We start from the raw sequence: 6,011 nt of genomic DNA, 5'->3' as shown, positions 1-6,011 counted from the left end.
ATGATAGAGAAAATATCTAAGCACATACGCATACATTATTTTTGAAAGATTATTAGTAAAATTTTTTAAAGTTTTGAGTTCATTCCTGGAGTTCTCTGTTTCTACACTGGTTTTGCCCTTTCCATCTCTCCCTCTATGCTCTACTTGCAGCTGCCCTGGTGCTCATTCCCAGTGAACTGTGAGGATAATGGGTAGTATGGTGTACTGGAAAGAATGTTGGATCTGTATGCAGTAAGAAGAAATGGGTTCATGTCTCAGTTCTACTGTGTACCTATTGTGACCCCAGGTAAGACTTAGTCTTACAAAGGCTCAATCTGTATAAAGAGGGAGGACATTGAATGATCTTTGGCTTTCCTCATAGCTCTAAATTCTGTAGCCAATTCAATGTGCCCTTCCCAAGACACCCCCCAGAATTGTGTGTATTTTTATGAGGATGAGGACTTAAAATAATATAGATTTAACTGTAGAATTTCAGCCACCCTGATAGGCCTGTGAAGAAAATGGTGTTAGGCAAATGGTTTTCATCCTGGTCCCTTTATATTGTAACTTTCAGTGTGGCTCTGCCTAAGAATTAACATTCTGAATGTCTTTTCTTCATGCTGACCCAGAAAAAGAAAATTTTTGTTTTATTTTAGAATCATAGAACTAAAGAGTTTTGGGGTGGAAGTGCAGGAAGGACATCAGGTATCATTGAAAATATTCTCCTGCCTCTGTGCAGAGGGAACCTCATTCCATGAGGTTAAGCCTTGGAAGATCCCTGTTGGCAAGATGACCATGGGGTGAACAGCTATTGAATTCATTGGACTAAGCTTCTTTATCACTTTTGTATTCTCAGCAGCTAGCACAGTGCCTGGAACACAGTCAGCACTTAATAACTGCTTGTTGAATGAATGGGTGAATGAATGATTGAGTTGTTCCCACCTCTGTATGAATTTGTTAGATCCTTCCTAGAGGGATGCTCAATTGACAGCAGATTTCAAAAGAAGGGAACTGGGAAGGAAAACATGAGAATACTGAAGGCCATGGGGCAGGGAAAGGACAAGAAAGGATAAATGAAAGTCTGTAGAGTCAACCTGATTCCCCTTCATGCTTTTGCCTCCCTGCTGCTCTAGGTCTAGGGATGTTCTGGTAAATAGTTAATAACCAACTTTCCAGGAAAAAAAAAACTCTCCATGGCACACTTTTAAGTCTAACTTGTATTATTAGCATTTTCTGGATCACTTTCTTGTTTAAACAATCAACAACATGATTCATCAAACCCTGATTTGTAGCATTTGAAAAATGCCAAGGTGTAAAATGCTCATACTGAAAATTTAACAATGGACTCTTATAAGACAGGAGGAGCTGAGTCCAGCACATCCATACCTGAATTCCAGCAATTTCTGGACCTTGCTGTTCATTCATTAGATTGGTAAGAGATCTTCCTCTGTTCTCTCTTATCCTCTCATTATATCTGAGCTCCTGTCAAAAGGAAGATATGTGATTGAGTAGCTCCCCTGTTATTTTAATTTGCAAAACCTGCCATCTGTCTTCAGAACCCCTGATCTGAGCCCCAGCTGGGGTGGGGGGCAGCACTAGAATCCATGTTATCATTCCAGGCTCAGGGAATGAATTCATCTTTCCCTTGCTTTGATTGTCTTGCTCAATGGATCCCAAGCTTCACATATTGGCTGCCCTGCCAAGAGAAGAATATAATACAAATTGGGTGGATAGGGGAAAGGGGAAGTGGGGAAGGAGAATCCACTTCTTCTCCTTTATCATCACTCAAAAGGAGATGATGGGATTTTTGTCTAACTTTCACAAAGAAGAAGGAAAAACAGCCTGGGAAGAATGGAAAGATTTATTGGCTGAGCTCTGTCCTGAAGACCCACTGAAAAGGAAGCGATTGTCGCTGTCTGGAAAGGGCAGATTTAGTGACAGCGAGGGGGCCTGAGTAGATCTTCACCAGTGGAACTTAAGAGGACGTTGGCTCCTTCTGGCTTGAGCAGGAGTCAATGAGGGGCCCCTGGTGGCCCTTTGTGCCATGGTATTTTGCTCCCACCCTTCCTGGCTTCTCCCTTTTCCTTCTTTTCTTTTCCTTCCTCCTCCATATTTGGCTTCTTTTATCCCTTCCTCCAGCTCCTTCTAATTTACTCCCCTTTGTCTTCCTTCCTTCCTCCTCTTTACTTGCCTTCTTTTGTTTCTGCTTCTTCCTTCTTTTCCTCCACTCCTTTCTTACTCTCTGAACCCTAGAGGCCATTTAGCCCAAATCCTCATTTTGAGGGGAAGAATCTGAGATTTTGTCCAAAGTCACACATTCAGTGAGCAGGAAAACCAAGTCTTATGACTTCAAAGGCAGCATCCTTTCACTCTTTTCGTTGTAACTCTTCCTCTCTGTCTCTATGTCTGTCTTTTTTTCTCTGTCTCTCTTTGTCTCTTTCCTGTCTGTCTCTGTCTCTCTGTCTCTCTTCTCTCTCTCTCTCTCTCTCTCTCTCTCTCTCTCTCTCTCTCTCTCTCTCTCTTTCTGTTTCTGTCTGCCTGTTCTCTCTCTCTCTCTCTCTCTCTCTCTCTCTCTCTCTCTCTCTCTCTCTCTCTCTCTCTCTCTCTCTCTCTCTCTCTCTCTCCCCCCTCTGTCTTTGATTTTCATCCCAGAATTCTTCATTACCCAACAAATCAAGTCCAAACCTTTCAACTGGATACTTATGCTTTCTGCCATTGCCCCCCCTCCCTCCCACACTTCCCTACCTGTGCATCTCCTAGCCTTCTGCCAGCCCCACCCAAAGTTCATTCCGATGCCTGAATATTTGCTTGTGATGTTCCTCTGTCTGTCTGAATCACCTTCCCTCTCCTCTTCAGCATCTCTCCAGAGTCAGCTGCTTCCAAAAAGCCCTCGCAGATGATCCCGGGTCTGGCAGCTTCTCTCCCTCCTCAGTTTTCCTCCGGCTCATGCACTGTCACACTGCCCTGGTTTGTGTTGTTTCCCATGTGCCTTGTGGCTCCCAGCTTCAGGGACCAGATGCAGAAACCTGCAGAGACCCCTGACTCTTTTTAAAGCAGGAGTAGAATTTGAGCTATCACTGAATGTCGAACCAGAGATATCCCAGGAGCCTCCTAATCCATCTTGTTTCTGACGTGAATCCTCCCTGTAATACTGATGACAGGTGGCCAAGGGGACCGATCCGGCTTCAGAGCTGTCAGATGTAGAGATGGTGCCATCTCCTCTGGCCCTCCAGGTGTCATCTCCTTTCATCCCACAGTGGGATTGAACAAACCCATAGGAGACAAGGACTGCTAAAGTTCATAGAAGAAAATAACTAGATGAACAGAATTAAAAAAAGAAACAGAATCATAGACAGGCTCAAGGAAGCACCTTGGGGCTCCTGAAGTCCAAGTTTCTGAAGCTCTTTTTCACACCGGGAACCTTGCAGTGGCCTCTGGCTCCATTGGTCTTGAAAAGGTTCTCTTCTTGCTAGACCTTGAGAAGGCAAAACATACAGAGGGGGAAGAAGGGGCAGAGTAGCAGCTGCCCCAGGCATCACCTTTTCTGTAATGAGCTTATTTAACCAGATGGAGGACAGGGAAGCAGCCATGGAGAGCTGTTAATGAGCTGTGTGGGCTGACCCGAGGTGAGGAGGAGGTAGAAAGCCTGGCCCTGAATTATTCAAGAAGGAAAGAGGCCATGCACAGAATTCCTGAGCCTTTTCCACTCCTCCTCTTACCTTTGAGGACCTGACCCAGGATGATGGAGCCATTCTTCTGCTAACCTCTGCCCTTTCCTTTTTTTTTTTTTTTGGCCAGTTTGAGACCCTCCGTTGAGTTTTCTCCCATGCTCCTAGAGCTGGGTTTCATCCCATCCCTGCCATGTTTAATTCTATTCATGCTTAGGAAGTTGTGATGGGAGGGGTGCCAAGAAGCCCCTCTAACACAAATATATCTTCCTTTGTCCTGTCATGGAATTCCCCCATTAGAGCTGCATCCCTTTGGGCTGATCATTTCTTTCTGTAATTTTATCTTAAACATATATCCCTCCTGGAAGGGGAAACTGACACCTGCTTTGCCTCAGTGGAAGTAAGTCTATAAGGGCTTCTTCTCTGATAGGTGTTAGTAGAAGTGTGTGGGAAGGAGGGGAGTGTGTGTGTGTATTGGGGGTGGAGGTAAGTATGAGTTTGGAAAAAGAGGTTCAGAAACTTCTTCAGAAACATGGTGTCCAGAAGGGAGTCCAGTCTCAGGTCCTGGTTCTTACTTCTGTTTCTCCTTCTACACTAACTCCTTTCCCCTTAACCTTCTGACACCCTGCTCCTGGGTCTTTGGCTCCTCCAGTTCTGACTGCCCTGGCTCTCTATAGAACAACTACAAAACTCAGTTTCTAGAATAGGTTTGGAGAATCCTTCAACCCAGCATGTCCACTGGATCATAAGATGGTAGATTTTGAGCTGGAAAATCCTCAGAAGTCCTGTAGTCCAACCCTCTCATGTTACAGACAAAAAAAAAAAAACCAGGCCTGGAGAGATTAAGTAAGTTGTCTAAAGGCATGAAGGTAGTGACAAAGACAGAGATTCATGTGGTCTTTCACAGAGCAAAGATACAGACCTTTGTGCCCCCATCTCAGCACCTTTTCTAGGGAGCACAAACAACAAACATATTTTATTCACTTGGGTGGGACCCCTCCTATGTCATTCCCTTCAGAGATAATGGGCTTTTCCAGTGATAGGATGCTCACCACCTCCAAGGCAGTCTGTTTTGTTGTCAGGCTTTTTAAACAATGACCTGTAAGTGAATCTGATTTTAGCAATACAACATGGGGATGAGGTCCGGTTATTAGCCTAAGTCCCTGGTGAGTCTCTCTGCCAACTTCCATCAATTCAATAGTAACCCACAGGCCACAGCGGCATGAAGGTCGACAGTTTTATATCTTACAGTTGCTAATCTATGCCAAATTCCTTCAAGCCACATAGGTGTACATTTCCTATTCCTGTGATCAAGAAACCAGGGCAGAATCCTCCAACATGGTTAACCCAGAGTAGAAGCAAAAGGGATTTGGATGGGGATGAGAATAAAGATGAAAGCAAGGGAGGGGTAAATTCTTTTCATTTAAAGGACAAACCAACCAATAGAATGAGAGGAGAGAAGCGTGGGGTTTTATGGTAAATAAATAGATAGATACGTATAGATACATACACACATACACATATATGCACACATGTATGCGTATATATGTATTTGTGTATGTATGCACATCACACATATAAATATGCACCATAAACATATGTATGTATGTCATATACATACATGTTTTTATATCATATACATGTATACATATACATACGCATATATGTGTATATACACATGCATGCCTTGAAGGCAAAAGCAGCATGGTTAATGTCTGCCAAATATCAAGTAGCAATTTTGAAACAATCACAGTCTTTAATTTGGACAATAGCCTTCAATTAAGAGAATAACATTCTCCCTTCCACTAGCTTCACTTCTCTCTCCCTCCTCCCTGATTCCTCAAATCAATTCAGTGAAAACAATTATGAGGCACCTACTGTGAGCAGAATATTGTGCTGGCAGCTGGTAGAGACTCCCAGTTTAGCTAAGTCCTGGTGTCTGATCTCAGAGATTTTACAATTTAGATTTCATAGACACATACACAGATAGCTATAATATCTAATAACGCAGGACAAGTACATAATAGAGAAACAGAATGATGTATGAGGTCAGAGAGGGAAGGCCATTACTAACAGGACGGAGTCATAGAGAAGGGGGCATGTAGGTTGGGCTTTAAAGGAAGGAGAGGATTTCAATAGTTAGGGAAGGGGTAAAGAGGAAGGCATTTCAACCTTAGACCAACAGTACAAAAGTAAGATAGGATATAGGACTGTGTTTTTGGAGGCGGAGGGATCTAGACCTGTAATGTTGCAGGTATGGAGACTCTCTCCCAAAGAAACTCTCTGCCAATGTCACTTGACACTTTCTTTGAAACTTAGATTCTCAGGGCAAGTACATTGTACAATGGATAGAGCACTAGAGTC

This window comes from Phascolarctos cinereus, unplaced genomic scaffold (assembly GCF_003287225.1).
Source record: "Phascolarctos cinereus isolate Bilbo 61053 unplaced genomic scaffold, phaCin_HiC Scaffold_3;HRSCAF=262, whole genome shotgun sequence".
NCBI lineage: Eukaryota > Metazoa > Chordata > Mammalia > Diprotodontia > Phascolarctidae > Phascolarctos > Phascolarctos cinereus.
This window is presented reverse-complemented; position numbering follows the sequence as displayed.